This window comes from Pyrus communis, chromosome 7 (genome assembly GCF_041283825.1).
Source record: "Pyrus communis isolate YQ-2024b chromosome 7, ASM4128382v1, whole genome shotgun sequence".
In the NCBI taxonomy this organism is placed as follows: Eukaryota; Viridiplantae; Streptophyta; class Magnoliopsida; order Rosales; family Rosaceae; genus Pyrus; species Pyrus communis.
This window is the reverse complement of record NC_142571.1, coordinates 15,176,434-15,195,999: the sequence shown is the minus strand read 5'-3', so window position 1 is coordinate 15,195,999 and position 19,566 is coordinate 15,176,434.

Here is a 19,566-nt window from a genome sequence, read left to right as displayed (position 1 = left end):
ATTCAAGGACCAATTCCATGCCGTTTGATTTTATTTATGTTAAAAAAAAATAAAAAAATAAAAAAAAATAAAAAAATAAAAAAATAAATAAATAAAAAAAAAAGATACTAAACATGGAGAAAGGTGGAGCTTCACAAAGGTTGTTTGCGTGAAGCCCCACTACGAGGCGCAGAAGCGGAAGGCATAGAAGCGGGAGGCATAGAAGCGGGAGGCATAGAAGCGGGAGGCATCGGAGCGGAAGCCATCGAAGCGGGAGGCATCGGAGCTAGAGCATTCCAGGCCTCAATACTTGGCCAAGCGCTGGATGACCCAGGAAAAAGGTGCCTCTGGAGATAAGACGCAAGCCTTTGACGGTCACTGTGAATTCGACCCTCAGATTCTTGCAGCTCATCAAGCTTCCTCTTCATCCCCGACGAATAGTTATTTGCAAGCACATGCAAACTTCTATTCTCGTACTTAAGCTGCTGGATCTCTTGCTTAAGTCTTTCCACCTCTGCCATCAACGATTCCACTTGGCGGGACCGAGCAAGCAAGCGTTGGCCCATGTTGGACACAGAACTCGCACACTGAACACTAAGTGCGAGGGACTCTTGAACGGCCAACTCATCGGACCGTCCTGACAGCAGCCTACTATCTTTTGGAGTGAGGAGGTTTTTAGCTACTATTGTAGCTGTTGTAGCGTCCTGCATCACAGAATCTTCACCTGAAAGAGGACCGTTAGAAGATAAAAAAGAAGGGCGCCATACATTACCTTGACGGGGCGTAACCGGATCGCTGCTGAGACTCAAATCTAAGCTAAGGTTCGATGAGTTTGCCATTTTTTCAAAAGTGTTCAAAGAGAAGGGGTGGATGGAGTTAAAATTTCACAAAGGGCCGGAGTCGAGTTTCAGGAATGGGAAATCTTCAGAGTGTGTGTGTTGGGGTGATTGATAGCTCTATAAAAAGCCAAGACGACGCGTCCACCGATTCAAAGAGCCGGATTTTCCGGCGTAATTTAGGCGACGCGTTCTCGGCTTTTCAGAAGACGCGTTCAACTTTGTCAAAAGATTTCTGATAAAGCTGAAAACACGTGGAGGCCATCATCGCAACTACACATCTTTAGCCGACAAGCGCAAAGTTCGGCTACGCTTTCTCTGCTTTTCTGAAGACGTGTGCAGCTTTGTCAAAAGGAGCCGTATCTGCACTACCACGTGTCGTTCAGAAAGCGAAGGGGCGTCGTTCAGAAATCGAAGGGGCGCCTGCTCAGAAATCGAAGAGGCGTATTCAAAGATCGAAGAGGCGCCACTATTTCAAAGAGCCGGATTTGCGGGATCAAAACGTTTGTCGACAAGGGTAAAAAGTACCACCACTTGATATTATCTCTATATATGTCGACCTTCGTCTTTTATGGCAGGGCAAACCTGAAGAAAATGCCCAACTCTCCCTCACCTCTGAGGGCGCACTCCCAGCAAAGCCTTTTAAAATACTCAATTCTTTCTTCTTCCCCAAAGATGATACCAGATGCCTGGAGTACATATGACCCAGGAGGAAACGGCGGATTGAAGCATGTGCTGATTCATTCACCGCTTCTTCAAAGCAAAGGTATCTCATATCATCAAGGTCAAAAGCAAAAGTATCTCATATCATGCTCTTTCCCTGTCTTTTTCTTTGTCCTTGTTCTTACTTGCATGGCAAAGTAAAAGAAGCAATCAGCCGGCACTTGGAGTCAGTCTTCCGATCTGGAGCCAACTGCCTGGAATCTATTCCTGATTGCTTACCTAGCGTTGCTCTCGAGTAGTCATCTTCAACGGTTGATACACTTCCAGAGAAGGGACCACTCCTGCAAAGATTGAACAAAGAAACAGATAACAGGAGGAAGCTCAGACCTTCGGGGGAGACCCTAAAAGGAATCCTGCTGCCCAGTTCAAGAGTAGCACAAAGGAAAATCAACGATGGGCGGAAACCAGTTCAAGAGTAAGCCTGTGGAATCACAAAGATCAAAGCCTCAATGCAATCACCAAGGAGAAGAGGGAATTTACACTCCATAACCAGATTTGCGTCCCTAAACTCTTCTCTTTGTTAATTACATTCTGCCATGTTTAGTATGTTTAAATGTTTTTTGTGTGTTTACTTATGTTTTGTGTGAACCATATGCTTAAAACATTGAGGACAATGTTTGATTTAAGTGTGGGGGGGGGGGGGGGGGTAACTAAGTTTATTTAATGCAAATTCGTGGGATTTTATCACCCATAACTTCAAATGTTGTTCCTTGCTGTTTTAAGGTGTTTTTAAGTTGTTTTAGAGTGTTTTAGTGTGTTTTGTTTTATAACTCCGAAAATCACATAAAAATTTGAAAAACTTGTTTTAAAAATCCTAAAAAGAGTGTTTTGAGTCGTTTTTGTGTGTTTGTGTCTTAGGGTACCTTCCAACACAATGATAAGGATTTGGTTTATAATTGCATGACGGTTAGAAAGAGTTATAAACATAGAGAAAAGTTTGATTTACTCTTGGTATATGCTTGGTTATGGTTATAATGTATGACTTCACATGCAATCATAAAAGAAAAATTCGTTTTTGTAACATGCTTGAAGGAAGGAACTCAAACAAACGCTACAACCCTGAGAGACTTGAGCCTATAACGTTCGTTGGAGAGTATAATCTGTGATTTCTTGTTTTCTAAAGTCGTTGCATGATCTCATTATTCTTTGCTTGGTTACTACTTAGAAGGCGTTTTATCATATAGTTCCAAATGCTAGAACTCATGCCCATTTCATTCAAAGCATGTTATTGATTTGCATAACACATATTCAAGAAGAAGTTGTGTAGTGACCACCACCATAGCCAAATAGCCTTACTTCCCATACTTCGTATATGTTGTAAGTTTTAACCCCGTTGAGCCTTGTTTAGCCTTTATTCTTTGTTTACCCACATTTTCCTCACCTAGCCTAGTTTAGGACAATCCCCACCCTTGTTCTTAAAAGATAGTGAGCATGACTTAATTGAATTCCTTTTGAGTTACATTATGAAAGAAAATAAGTGTGGGGGAGAGAATGTTTAAGTGTTGATGTTTTGAGATTCAAAAGAAAAAAAAAAAAAAAAAAAAAAAAAAAAAAAAAAGAGAAGAAAAAAATGAAAGAATAAGTGATTGAAGAAAGGTTCCAAAACACCAATTCTGGGTGTAAATTGTCTAAATTCTCCCTTTTTGTTCAAAAGTTGAGTTTTCATTCAAAAGTGAATTCTAAGTTGATTCAAATGCTTTGCTCACTATTTCTTTAAAAACCTTTGTTTTCCATATCCCTTCTTTGTTATCCACATACCCCAAGCCCCGTTACAACCCTTGACTTCTATCTTAAGTGTTGTGTATTTCAATTTGTGGAGTTTGAACTTGGTATGAGCTTATGGTATCACTGGTTCTCGCGTCTAAATAGTAGCATTCCATTCATGAGATCATATCTAAACATGCTTATTAACTCCAGAAATTGCTTCCTTTGAAATACATATATGTGAGTGTTTGTTTTTATGATTACATCAATCTTCTCACATATAACTAGTTTAGGGTGTGTAGTCAGAAAATCTGTGTGAAAAACGAGAGCATATCTTGTAAGGATTTGAGCAAATTCTCTAAGGCATGTTACTACATTCAAAACATGGTTTTAAATGCTTAATTGTGAAGTAGTATGTGGTGACTATGATTAAGAATGTATTCAAGTGTGAAGATGACTAAAATCTATGGGAATAATGATTTTTAACTTGTCTTGTGCATTGGAAATCCGTGAGACGATTGTTGGAAGGTGTAGGTTGTGTTTTGTTCGTTTTGTCTAGTTTCGTGTTCTTTTGTTTTGTTTTGCTCGAGGACTAGCAAAAGATAAGTGTGGGGGTATTTGATAGGAGCATATTCATGCGACTTAAATAGCTTGTTCTCGTGCATTTACGTTATGTTTCTTTAGTTATTTTAGTATTTTAAGCTATTTTCGTGTGTTTGTAGGTCCAAAGGGCTAAAGGAGCAAAAAGATGCATTTTGGAGACTTTTGGAGCACTTTTGGGCTAAGGACGGATAGCTTATGCTTGAAGCCAAAGTGTTGGACGAAATTGAAGACCTAATTAAAGACCAAAGTGTTGGAACCTTGTTCCCTTTAGTTTTAGGACATTTAAACCTTTCCTTTATCCTTAGCCGTGCATAACATTCCAACATTCCACTCAATCACTTATCACACACCACATATCACTTATCACATATCACTTACCACTTATCATTCACCACATATCATTCACCACTTATCATATCATACATTCATTTATCACTTATCATAATCATTCACTTATCACTTAACATATCATACACTTATCACTTATCACTCATAATCATCTACACATTTCAACCATTTAAACACATGTACTTCACCTACAACATCCACCTACTTCACCTACAACATCCACCTACTTCACCTACAACATCCACCTACTTCACCTACAACCTCCACTTACTTCACCAACCTCACACACTTACTTCACCTACAAATAACATAGCCATATGTTCCCTCCACTACTCCTATAAATACCCTTGCATTCATTCATTCATGGACATCTCATTTCATACACAACTCACCACAAACACATCCCTTTCTCTCTTAGCCGTGAGTCTCCCTTAGAATCCAAAAACCATCTTTCCATTTCCATCACTCCTCACTCCATTCCACACTTCCATTCCCCCAAATCAACTATCCTTAGACCTTATGCTACAATAAAGAGGAAGAGAAGAGGGCCTAAACGTTCATACAATTCAAGTTTGAGTTGTTGGAATGTTTAGGTGTTTCTTTGATTTCAATGTTTAATTTTAATTCTCTTTGTTTTGTATGAGGAACTAAACCCCCCCTTAGCTAGGGGGTGATTCGAAATATATGTTTATGCTTGCATTTTGATTTGATTACTTCTAATTGCATTTCATAAGTTGTTGATTCAATTTGTTTAACCGTTTGATTGATAACTTATTTATGTATGTTTATTAAGAATGCGCGCTTAATTTTCATGCATGAATATGACGCTAGAATATAAGTGATTTTCACCTAATCGTTATGAACTTATATTCACAAGTAGTGGAGGTTGCTTATAAACAATCGCGTTAAATGAATTCTTGGCACGAGTTTCATGCTCATCATAGTAACGAATGCCTCGTCAACACTTATAGTTTTCATAATGCTTAATGATCTTTGATTGTATCTTTATTGTGCTGTTCACGTAAAGGACTTTTGGAGAATGTTGTGAATTGCGTTGCGCTAACCCATCCAATTCATTAACTTAAGGAAAACTTGACAGTTAATTTAAGCGGACCTAATTAACCCGGGGTGATGAGTTTCATAATTTATCGAAAGATCAACTGGAAATCTTTTTATTATGCAAGTGTAACATATGTGGAGATGACCCCCTTAGCTATTCTATCATCCATTCATTCCATTTCATCAATTTCATATTTACATTCTGTCTAGTTTATTTAACTTGTTTCGTTATTTCAATTTTCGTATAAACTTAAATCCCCCTTTACTTTAATGTCAATTTAGTTAGAAATCATTTTAGTTTGTGTTTTTAAAAGCATTTTGAGTCTTTGGTTTGTCTTAGTGTTTTAAAGTTTAGTTTTACATTCTTTGAGTCTAGTTTAGTGTTTTAAACTTTATTTTACGTTTTTAAGTCAGTTTCCAAGAGATTTGCAATCCCTCCTAATCCCCGGTCCAGAATGATCCCTACTTATACTTATACTACAAATCGACAAAAAGAGGGTTTAATTTGTGTGCGTATAAATCTCGCATCACTTATCACATCATAACCACATATCATATCACTTATCACTTATCACTTATCATCATCACTTTAGCTTTAATTCACATGAACAATCCATTCACCACAGAAATAAGGCCTTTGTGCCAGAAATTCACCCATTCCAAACACTCTTCCATAAACTCATCCATTGCAGAAATGTAGACCATCAAACCACCCCCTTTGTGCCGTGAGTTTCCCCTACAAATCCAAACACCATCCTTCCATTCCTCCACCACTACCCAAACCATTCACACCATCAAACTATCCTTAGACCTTGTGCTACAACGAAGAGGAAGATAAGAGTGCCTAAACATTCATACAATTCAAGTTTGAGTTGTTGTAATGTTTAGGTGTTTCTTTGATTTCTATGTTTAATTTCAATACTCTTTGTTTTGTACGAATGAGGCATGGAAGAGAAGAGTGCCTAAACGTTCATACAATTCAAGTTTGAGTTGTTGGAATGTTTAGGTGTTTCTTTGATTCTCTTTGTTTTGTATCATAAGGAACTAAACTTCCCCTTGGTTGGGGGGTGATTCGAATATATGTTTATGCTTGCATTTTGATTTGATTACTTCTAATTGCGTTTCATAAGTTGTGTTTCAATTTGTTTAACCGTTTTATTGATAACTTATTTATGTATGTTTATTGAGAGTGCACGCTTAATTTTCATGCATGAATATGACGCTAGAATATAAGTGAGTTTCACCTAATAGTTACGAACTTATATTCATAAGTAGTGGAGGTTGCTTATAAACAATCGCGTTAAACGAATTCTTGGCAAGAGTTTCATGCATTCATAGTAACGAATGCCTCGTCAACACTTATAATTTTCATAGAGCGTAATGATTCTTGCTTGTACCTCTTCTATGCATTCATGTTGAGGACTTGTGGGGAATGTTTTGAATTGTCGCATGCATCATCCAATTCAATAACGTTAGGAAGATTTGAAGGTTAATTAGTGCATCACGGTTAACTTGGGGTGTTGAGAATTCATGGTTTATTGAAATGCAATTGGAAATCATTTTATTATGCAAGTATAACATATGTGGAGATGAACCCCTTAGCTATTCTATCATCCATTCATTCCATTTCATCAATTTCATAGTTACATTCTGTTTTAAGTTTAATTTGTTCATTTAATTTAATTTCGTATAAACCTCAATCCCCCTTTACTTTAATGTCCAATTTAGTTAGAAAGTATCTTAGTTTGTGTTTATGAGTGTTTTGATTCATTTTATTTCCCAATTTCGTCCAAATTCACCAAAGTGCTCAAAACTGCCCAGAAAGTGATTTTAAGGCAGTTTTGAGTGTTTTGGGTGATGTTTGAGTCTTTTGGTTTGTTTTACTGTTTCAAACATTTAGTTTTACATTCTTTGAGTTAGTTTAGTGTTTTATATTGTGTTTTTACGTTCTTGAGTCATTTTGTTACACAAATTCGTCCAAATTTGTGTTTGTGCTCAAATCTGCCCAGAAAGTGGTTTTTAGGCAGATTTGAGTGTGTTTGTGTTGTTTTGAGTCCTTTGAGTCTTTGTGAACGTTTTTAACTTTGTTTTTATGTTTTTGAGTCAAATCCAAGTGATTAACAATCCCTCCTAATCCCCGGTCTAGAACGATCCCTACTTGCATCCTTACTACAATTTGACGAAAAGAGGGTTTAATTTATGCGCGTATAATTCTCGCATCAAATTTTGGCGCCGTTGCCGGGGATTAGAAAATTTGCTAATCCCTTGGATTGTTTTATTTTTGTTTGTTTTTATTTTTCCAGATTCTTAATTTTGTTTTGTTTCTTGTTTTAGGTACTAGTTCATGACTCGGAGTTCTCATCCGATTCGTGAACATATCCTGGAGTGATTGGGTTCTTCGTCCGGCTGCAAGACGTAAAAGAAAGCGCTACTTGGGAGGCAACCCAATGCACTGAATAAAACAAAGCATGTTCAAAAAAAAAAAAAAAAAAAAGATACTAAACATGGAGAAAGGTGGAGCTTCACAAAGGTTGTTTACGTGAAGCCCCACTACGAGGCGTCGGAGCGGAAGGCATAGTAGCGGAAGGCATCGAAGCGGAAGGCTTTGAAGCGGAAGGCATCGGAGCGGGAGGCATCGAAGCGGAAGGCATCGAAGCGAAAGGCATCGGAGCGGGAGCATTCCAGGCCTCAATACTTGGCCAAGCGCTGGTTGAGCCAGGAAAAAGGTGCCTCTGGAGGAAAGACGAAAACCTTTGACGGTCACTGTGAATCCGACCTTCAGACTCTTGCAGCTCATCAAGCTTCCTCTTCATGCCCATCGAATAGTTGTTTGCAAGGACGTGCAAACTTCTATTCTCGTACTTAAGCTGCTGGATCTCCTGCTTGAGACTTTCCACTTCTGCCATCAATGATTCCACCTGACGGGAGCGGGCAAGCAGGCGTTGGCCCATGTTGGACACAGAACTCGCACACTGAACACTAAGTGCGAGGGACTCTTGAACGGCCAACTCATCGGACCGTCCTGACAGCAGCCTACTATCTTTTGGAGTGAGGAGGTTCCTAGCTACTATTGTAGCTGTTGTGGCGTCCTGCATCACGGAGTCTTCACCTGTGAGAGGACCGTTAGAAGATAAGAAAGAAGGGCGCCATACGTTACCTTGACGCGGCGCGCCCGTATTGATGCAAAATATATTAAGCACACAAATTAAACCCTCTTCTGACAATTGTAGCAAAGTATGTAAGTAGGGATCGTTCAAAACCGGGGATTAGGAGGGATTGCTAAACTCTTGAAAACTGACCTAAGAAGTCCAAAACAAAGTTAAAAACACTAATTTGGACTCAAAGAATGAAAAACCAAAGTTAAAACACTAAAACAAAACAAAAACTCAAAACAGCAACTAGAAGACTCAAAACTGCCTAAAAACCACTTTCTGGGCAGTTTTGAGCACCTACACTAATTTGGACGAAATTGGTTGAAAACTTGACTCAAAACACTTAAAAACATGAACCAAAACAAATTCTAACTAAATTGAGACTTCAAAGTAAAGGGGGATTTGATTTGGACGAAATTAAAGTTGAGAAAACAAATTGCAAAGTAAAACTGATTTTGAAACGTTTTTGGGGTTTTTAATGGATGATGGACTAGTTAGGGGTTCTTTCTCCACACATGACAAGTATGCAAATGACTCGATTTCCAGTTATTCCTTCATAGAATTATGAATGACAATGCCCCAAATTAACCGTGACATCACTAGTTAATTCTCAAGTTTTCCTTGTGTTATTGAATTGGATGACATCATACGACAACCCAAAGCATTCTTCAAAAGTTCCTTACATGACATCATAATAAAGATACAATCAAAGATCATTACGTTCAATGAAAACTATAAGCATTGACAAAGCACTTGTGACTATGACATCATGACACTTATGCTAGGAATTGAACTTAACGCGATTGTGACTAGCAACCTTCACTACTTGTGAATATAAGTGTGTGACAATTATGTGAAACAAACTTATATTCTAGCATCATATTCATGCAAGCCAATTAAGTGTCGACCCCTAATTAACAAACACAAATACGTTATTACTCGCACAGTGATGCAAAATATATTAAGCACACAAATTAAACCCTCTTCTGACAATTGTAGCAAAGTATGTAAGTAGGGATCGTTCAAAACCGGGGATTAGGAGGGATTGCTAAACTCTTGAAAACTGACCTAAGAAGTCCAAAACAAAGTTAAAAACACTAATTTGGACTCAAAGAATGAAAAACCAAAGTTAAAACACTAAAACAAAACAAAAACTCAAAACAGCAACTAGAAGACTCAAAACTGCCTAAAAACCACTTTCTGGGCAGTTTTGAGCACCTACACTAACTTGGACGAAATTGGTTGAAAACATGACTCAAAACACTTAAAAACATGAACCAAAACAATTTCTAACTAAATTGAGACTTCAAAGTAAAGGGGGATTTGATTTGGACGAAATTAAAGTTGAGAAAAACAGATTGCAAAGTAAAACTGATCTTGAAACGTTTTTGGGGTTTTTAATGGATGATGGACTAGTTAGGGGTTCTTTCTCCACACATGACAAGTATGCAAATGACTCGATTTCCAGTTATTCCTTCATAGAATTATGAATGACAATGCCCCAAATTAACCGTGACATCACTAGTTAATTCTCAAGTTTTCCTTGTGTTATTGAATTGGATGACATCATACGACAACCCAAAGCATTCTTCAAAAGTTCCTTACATGACATCATAATAAAGATACAATCAAAGATCATTACGTTCAATGAAAACTATAAGCATTAACAAAGCACTTGTGACTATGACATCATGACACTTATGCTAGGAATTGAACTTAACGCGATTGTGACTAGCAATCTTCACTACTTGTGCATATAAGTGTGTGACAATTATGTGAAACAAACTTATATTCTAGCATCATATTCATGCAAGCCAATTAAGTGTCGACCCCTAATTAACAAACACAAATACGTTATTACTCGCACAGTTAAGCCAATTGCATTCACGATTCAAGAACTCATAACTGGAATTTATCAAATCAACTTGCACACATAGTTATGGCTTCGAAATCACCCCTAACCAATAGGGGTTTAGCCACTCATGTTCATAGCAAAATGAAAGGAAAATAAATTAAACATTGAAATCATAAAACGAATTACACCTAGAATGCACCAACGACGAAGCTTGAGCATCCAAGAGTCCTTCCTTCTTTCTCCTTGCTACGGCACAAAGGTGGATGGGATGGTTGGGATGTGTTTTAGGATCAGGGATTATGGAATTGGATGGAGGATAGGCACGGCAAGGTGTAGTGTTTGGTTGGAATTGTGTTTCTAGGATTTTAGGATGTGGAGAGTGGTGTGGCTAGATGAATGGACGAAAATTGGGTGAATGAGTGATTCCCCTAGTGCCTTGCTGCAAACCCTTATTTATAGGGCTAGGAAAGGTTTTGAAACACTTAAAGGATATATGTGTGTAGCTTGGACAAGGTAGGACGGCTAGTGACAAGCTAGGAAGGCTAGGAGACAAGGTAGGACGGCTAGGAGACAAGCTAGGACGGCTAGTGACAAGCTAGGACGGCTAGTGACAAGCTAGGACGACTAGGAGACAAGGTAGGACGGCTAGGAGACAAGGTAGGACGGCTAGGAGACAAGCTAGGACGGCTAGTGACAAGCTAGGATGGCTAGGAGACAAGCTAGGACGGCTAGGAGACAAGCTAGGACGGCTAGTGACAAGCTAGGACGGCTAGGAGACAAGCTAGGACGGCTAGTGACAAGCTAGGACGGCTAGGAGACAAGCTAGGACGGCTAGGAGACAAGCTAGGACGGCTAGTGACAAGCTAGGACGGCTAGTGACAAGCTAGGACGGCTAGGAGACAAGCTAGGACGGCTAGGAGACAAGCTAGGACGGCTAGTGACAAGCTAGGACGGCTTGTTCTTCCAATACAGAAATTAGGCACCATGTGTGAATAGATAAAGCCTTCTAGAAATAAGGTTTTTAGGCCCCCTTGCAGCTCCCTAACTGAATTCAAGCCTTCAAATTCGTCCATCCTCATGCCTCCATGCTTGCACTATCCAATCTTGGCCCAAAAATGCTCTAGAATGCTCCAAATTGCTTCTTTTTGCATACTTTGACACTAAAACCTGAAATTGCACGAAAATGACTTTAAACACTAAACTAACTAAGGAAAAACAACATAAATGCATGAGAACAAGCCAATTAAGTCACATAAAAATGCTCCTATCAAATTCCCCCACACTTAGCTTTTGCTAGTCCTCGAGCAAAACAAAGAAATAAAACAAGACAAAACAAACAAACATAATCTAAACCTTCCAACGTTTGCCTCAGGGATTTCCAATGCACATGACATGTTAAAGATTATCATTCCCACAGATTTGAGTCAATTTAACACTTAAGCACATGCTTAATCATAGTCACTACTTACTAGTTCACAATTAACCAATTAAAACAATGTTTTGAATGTAGTAACATGCCTTAGAGAATTCCCTCAATCCTTAATAGATTTGCACTCTATTTTCACTCAGATTTTCTAACTACACACCCTATACTAGTTATATGTGAGAGAATTGATGTAGATATAAAAACGAATGCTCACATATATGTATCACAAAGAACGCAATTTCCGGACTTAATAGGCATGTTTAGATATGATCTCATGAATGGAATGCTACTACTTAGATGCGAGAACCAGTGACACCATATGCTCATACCAAATTCAAACTCAACAAATTGAAACACATAACACTCAAGATAGAAGTTTAAGGGTTGCAACGGGGCTTGGGGTATTGGTTAACAAAGAAAGGATAGGGAAAACAAACGTTCTTCAAGCATTAGTAAGCAAAGTAATGAAGTTAAGACTTAGAATTCACTTAGTTTGCAGAAATTAACTTAAAAATACAAGGGGAAGACTTTAAACAACTTCTTGGGGCCGAATTCAACTTTTTGGACCCTTTCTTCAACAAACAACACCTTGGAACTTTTTTTTCTCATATTGTTCAACTCTTTTCATACTTTATTTATTTATTTTTTTTTTCACGAATTTTTCTTTTCTTTTCTTTCTACCCGTGCTTATGGCACATAATTCTCAAAATAAAAACTTCCCCCACACTTGGTTTCTGTCATAAAGGAATTCCATTTGAATCATGCTTACTATACTTTAAGAACGAGGGTATGGATAGTCCTAATCTAGGCTAGGTGAGGGTAATGTGGGTTAACAAAGAAAAGGCTAAACAAGGCTCAATGGGGTTAACACCTAAACATATAATGGAGTAGGGCACACGGCTTTTTGGCTAAAGTGGTGGTCACTACACAACTTCATCTTGAATATGTGTTATGCTAATCAATACCATGCTTTGAATGAAATGGGCATGACTTCTAGTGTTTGGAACTAAATGATGAAACGCCTTCTAAGTAGCAACCAAGCAAAGAATAATGAGATCATGCAACGATTTTAGAAAACAAAGAATGCACAGATTTGAACTCTCCAAATAAACGTTTAGGTTCAAGTCTCACAAGGTTGTAGCGTTAATTTGAGTTCCTTCCTTCAAGCATGTTACAAAAACTGATTTTTTATTTTTATTTTTATTTTTATTTTTTATGATTGCATGTGAATTCATAAGTTATAACCACAACCAAGCATAAACATAGAGTAAATCAAACTTTCATCCATGTTAATCACTCTCTTTAACAGCCATGTATTTAAAAACCAAATCCTCATCATTGTGTTGGAAGGTACCCTAAGACACAAACAAACACACAAAAACAACTCTTTTTTGGGTTTTTTAAAACAAATTTTTCAAATTTTTCTTTGATTTACGGATTTTTACTTCAAAACATACTAAAACACACCAAAACTGCTTAAAAACACTTAAAAACAGCAAGGAACAAGTTTTGAAATAATGGGTGATAAAATCCCACGAATTTGAATGAAAAACACTTAGTTACCCCCCCACACTTAAATCAAACATTGTCCTCAATGTTTTAAGCATAGAATCACACAAAGAAACACACAAACAGCAAGTAAAACAACTAAATAGGCAGATTAGAAGGAATCAACAAAGAGAAGGGTTTAGGAACGCAAATCTGGAATTGGAGTGCTTTCTAGGTCTTCCTTTGTTGAATGGCATGGGTTGCCTCCCAAGTAGCGCTTTCTTTAACGTCTTGCAGCCGGACGAAGAACACGTTCAGGCACCATTGGTGCCCACGGCATGGAGTGAGATCTCCTCCACAACCTGCCCCATGGCATTCTCATAGTATGGCTTCAATCTATGTCCGTTGACCTTGAATTCCACCCCATTCCTTAAGCTTTGGACTTGAACTGCACCATGTGGGAAAACATTAGTAACAACAAAAGGTCCAATCCATTTAGAACGTAACTTTCCGGGAAATAAACGTAAACGAGAATTAAAAAGTAAAACTTTCTGCCCAATTGTGAAGGTTTTGCCCCTAATCATCTTGTCATGAAACGCCTTCGTCTTTTCCTTGTAAATGCGGGCATTCTCGTAGGCTTCATTCCTTAGTTCCTCAAGCTCATTCAATTGGAGCTTCCGATGCATTCCAGCAGCATCTAAGTCCAAATTGAACGTTTTGATGGCCCAATGTGCCTTATGCTCTAGCTCCACGGGTAAGTGACAAGGTTTTCCATAAACTAGCCGAAATGGAGACATCCCTAGGGGTGTTTTGTAGGCAGTGCGATATGCCCATAGTGCATCGTCTAAACGCATGCTCCAATCCTTCCGGTTAGGCCCCACGGTCTTCTCCAAGATTTGCTTGACCTCTCTATTTGATACTTCGGCTTGGCCACTTGTTTGTGGGTGATAAGGTGTTGAAACCTTATGCTTGACATTGTACTTCTTGAAGAGTGCCTCAATGGTCCTATTGCAGAAATGTGAACCTCCATCACTTATAAATACCCGCGGCATCCCAAATCTAGAGAAAATGTTAGTCTTGATGAAATCTGAAACCACTCTAGAATCGTTAGTACGGGTAGCTTTTGCTTCTACCCATTTAGAAACATAATCAACCGCAAGCAAAATATAAGTGAAACCAAATGAAGAAGGAAAAGGACCCATGAAATCAATACCCCAAACATCAAAGATTTCAACATTGAAGATGGGTGTTTGCGGCATTTGGTCTTTTGCACCAATAGAACCTGTTCTTTGACATCTATCACATGTTAAGCAAAACATTCTAGCATCTTTGAACAATGTAGGCCAATAAAAACCAGATTCTAACACTTTACGAGCTGTCCTTTGGGTACCAAAATGGCCTCCACATGCATAAGAATGACAAAATGCTAGAATTGAGTTAAAATCAGAAGTTGGCACACATCTTCTAATAATCTGATCTGGGCAATATTTCCATAGATATGGATCATCCCACACATAAAATCTTGCATCATGTATCAATTTATCACGTTGGACCTTGCTTAGGGTGTTAGGAACTTGCTTAGTCACCAAGAAATTGACCAAATCGGCATACCAAGGGGTACTTACCTCAATGGACAGAAGTTGTTCATCCGGAAACATCTCAGAAATGGGGAGGGACTCTTCTTCACGCACCAATCTACTCAAGTGGTCAGCCACCACGTTTTCACAACCTTTCTTGTCCCTAATTTCAATATCGAACTCTTGAAGTAGGAGCATCCAACGAATGAGCCTTGGTTTGGCCTCCTTTTTGGTGAAAAGATACTTCAAGGCTGCATGGTCAGTGAAAACAATTACTTTAGTGCCAATAAGATATGATCTAAACTTATCTAAAGCAAATACAACCGCCAAGAGTTCTTTTTCGGTTGTAGAATAATTCAATTGAGCATCATTTAAAGTGCGGGAAGCATAATAAATAACATGTGACTGTTTATTTTTCCTTTGACCCAAAACAGCCCCAAGTGCATAATCCGAGGCATCACACATCAATTCAAATGGAATGGACCAATCCGGGGGAGTTATGATGGGTGCCGTGGTTAGGAGCTCTTTGAGATGCTTGAATGACTTCTCGCATGCCTCGTTGAACTCAAAAGACACATCTTTTTGGAGGAGGCGGCATAGGGGTTGTGCAATCTTGGAAAAGTCCTTGATAAATCGTCTATAGAATCCTGCATGACCAAGAAAAGAACGAACCTCTCTAACCGAAGTAGGAGAGGGTAAGTAGCGTACAAGATCTACTTTAGACTTATCAACTTCAATTCCTTTTTCAGAGATTATATGACCCAAAACAATACCTTGTTTAACCATAAAATGGCATTTTTCCCAATTTAAAACAAGGTTTGTTTCAACACAACGTTTCAAGATTAACGTGAGATTATCCAAGCATTTATCAAAAGAATCACCAAAAACACTAAAGTCATCCATGAATATTTCAATAATCCTTTCAACATAATCAGAAAATATGCTTACCATACACCTTTGAAACGTGGCAGGGGCATTGCACAAACCAAATGGCATGCGTCGATATGCAAATGTTCCAAAGGGACAAGTAAAAGTGGTCTTTTCTTGATCATCCGGGGCAATGACAATTTGATTATAACCTGAATATCCATCAAGAAAGCAATAAAAAGAATGACCCGCTAACCTTTCCAACATTTGATCTAGGAACGGCAATGGGAAGTGGTCCTTCCTTGTGGTGGCATTTATCTTCCTATAATCGATGCATACACGCCAACCGGTTTGGATTCTCATGGGTACAAGCTCATTCTCGGCATTCTCCACAACCGTCACTCCGGATTTCTTAGGCACACATTGGATAGGTGAAACCCAACGACTATCGGAGATAGGATAAATGACTCCACAATCAAGAAGTTTGATTATCTCTTTTTTCACAACTTCCATCATTGGAGGGTTAAGACGGCGTTGAGCCTCTCTAGTTGGTTTGGTCCCCTCCTCAAGAAATATGTGATGCATACAAGTTGTGGGGCTTATACCTTTGATATCGGCCAATGTCCATCCTAGGGCAGATTTGTACTCCTTCAACACATGCATGAGTTTTTCCTCCTCTTGTGCCGTGAGGGATGATGATATGATGGCAGGCAATGTCTCATTTTTTCCCAAGAAAATGTACTTCAAATGGCTTGGCAAAGGTTTGAGTTCAAGGATAGGTGCCTGAATTATGGATGGAAGCAACTTGTTAGTCGAAATGGGAATGGACTCTTTGTTAGGAAACTTACCATCATGTATTGGTGATGACTCAAGGGCAGCAACTACTTCAAGAAAATCCTCACTAGGAGGCACGGCATAGGATAGTGTATTTGTGCCGTGGGGTTGCATGGATGTTGCTCCCTTGGTTTTGACTTCTACACCACTTGTAATGACTTTTTCAAGCATATCATCATTCAAATCTTCAAGGTATCCCTGCGCCAAAGAGTCAACAGTATCAATAGAGAAACATGAATGATCTTCACTAGGATACTTAATAGAATCGGAAAGATTGAAATTAACAACTTCCCCATCAAATTCCATGGACAAAGTTCCATTAAACACGTCAATCTTAGTCCGGGCCGTTTTCATGAATGGCCTTCCAAGTAGAATGGGCAGCGAGGTTGCATGATCCGATTCATCCATCTCAAGGACATAGAAATCCGCCGGAAAGATCAAATGATTAACCTGCACCAAAACATCTTCCAAAACTCCCTTTGGATAGGCATTAGATCTATCGGCCAATTGTATGATAACACCATCCTTTTTCAATGCTCCTAGGTTCATAGATGCATATATGGAATATGGCATAACATTTATAGAAGCACCTAAGTCAAGCATAGCAGATTCAAATCTAGTGTTACCTATGACACAAGGAATGGTGAAACTACCCGGATCTTTGCATTTGGGAGGTAGTTTGCGTTGCAAGATGGCGGACACATTCTCACCTACTTTTACCACTTCCTTGGTCGACATCCTCTTCCTAGTGGTGCACAACTCCTTCAAAAACTTGGCGTATCTAGGGACTTGCTTGATTGCATCCAACAAGGGTATGTTCACTTGAACTTTCCTAAATGTCTCAAGGATGTCCTTTTCAGCTTCTTCCTTCCTTGTTTGCATAAACCTACTAGGAAAAGGAGCATTCGAAGGAAAAGCATTAGTAGAAACTGAATTTGACACATTCTTACCCTTTTTGGCCGAATTAGACAGTTTTGGGGCACTAGGAACTTGCGGCAAAGACTCTCCCACCTTTGCCGTGGGTTTGCTTGATTCTTCCTCTTCAATTTGCAAGTTTTCATCACCTTTGGGACCTGATTGTGATGGTGTAGGATCTGCCCCAATCTCTTCTCCACTTCTCAAGGTTATGGCCTTTGCACTTTCGAAGCTTCCCTTTGGATTTGGAACGGTGGAACTAGGGAGCTTTCCTTGTTCACGAAACTGCCCCATAAACTCGGCAATTTGCCCCATTTGTTTCTCCAATTGATCCACCCTTTTGTCTTGGTTTTGCATAGCCTTAGCTTGATCGTCCTGCCCATTAGACAACTTAGTTAGTATCTTAAGAAGTGCATCATTGTCAAGGGACGTACCTGAGGCACTTGGGCCGGATTGGGCTTGATTTTGGGGTGGGCCGTAGGTTTTGGGAAAGAACCCAGGGGGTTGTTGCCTAAAGCCTCCTTGGTTTTGAGATTGTTGGGGCTCCCTCCATTTGAAATTTGGGTGGTCTCTCCAACCGGGATTATATGTGTTGGAATAAGGATCGTTCCTTGGTTGGTTTTGGCCTTGAAACCCAATTGCATTGGCGCTTTCCCATCCACCATTTTCAATCAACTGTGGACATTTTTCAGAGGCATGTCCATGCATAGAACATACGCCACATACAATTGGTCCTTGCATCTTCATGCCCTCGGCCAACTGAGACACAATAGAAGTAAGATTAGCCAATTGTGAATTAATGTCAGAAGTAGAACTTACCTCATGAACATGTTGCCGTGGGGGTCCTCTTTGGCCTACTCCTTCGTATTGTTGATCGTTCAACGCTCGATTAGAAATCAAGGTCTTGGCAGCCATAGGTGTTTTGTCCACTAATGCTCCACCTGCCGAGGCATCGAGCATTTGACGTTCTAATGGTAGGAGGCCCTCGTAGAAGTATTGCAAAAGTAGCTCCTCCTTCATCTGATGTTGTGGACAAGAAGCAACAAGTGATTTAAAACGTTCATAGTATGCAGGAAAAGACTCACCTTCATCTTGTTGAATTCCACTTATTTTTTTACGAAGAAGAATGATGCGAGAAGTTGGGAAAAACTTCTCCAAAAACGCTCTTTTCATACTCTCCCATGAAGTGACAGTGCCAGGAGCCAACTCGTATAACCAATCCTTAGCTTTATCCATTAAAGAGAACGGAAAAGCTTTCATCTTCAAAATACTTCCGTCAACATTGACGGGAGTCATGCTTGAACAAACTACTTCAAACTCTTTAAGATGCTTGTTTGGATCTTCCATGGAAAGCCCATGGTATTTAGGAATGTGGTGCAACAAGCTTGACTTCAACTCGAATTCATCGGTCTTGCCTTGGGCAGCCGCGGGGTATTGAATGCATAATGGTGCGGCATTGGCCAACCCTGAGGCCGAAAGCTCTTTAATGGTCCGATTGTCCGCTGCCATAACTTCTTCTTCCACTTCTTCAAACTCAGATTCGGCCTCTGAACTTGAACTAGGTTCACTATGTTTGGGATGCCTCCTCTTTCTTCTCAAATCACGTTCAAAATCGTCGTTAAAGTCTAAGATATGTGCATGCACAGTTTGAGAACTCCGCGTCATGCACTAGTACCTAAAAAAAAACAAGAAACAAAAATAGGTCAGAAACTAAAACAAAATCAGAAACAAAGTGAAATAAATGAAACAAAAACAATCCAAGGGATTTAGCAAAGTTGCAAATCCCCGGCAACGGCGCCAAAAATTTGATGCAAAATATATTAAGCACACAAATTAAACCCTCTTCTGACAATTGTAGCAAAGTATGTAAGTAGGGATCGTTCAAAACCGGGGATTAGGAGGGATTGCTAAACTCTTGAAAACTGACCTAAGAAGTCCAAAACAAAGTTAAAAACACTAATTTGGACTCAAAGAATGAAAAACCAAAGTTAAAACACTAAAACAAAACAAAAACTCAAAACAGCAACTAGAAGACTCAAAACTGCCTAAAAACCACTTTCTGGGCAGTTTTGAGCACCTACACTAACTTGGACGAAATTGGTTGAAAACATGACTCAAAACACTTAAAAACATGAACCAAAACAATTTCTAACTAAATTGAGACTTCAAAGTAAAGGGGGATTTGATTTGGACGAAATTA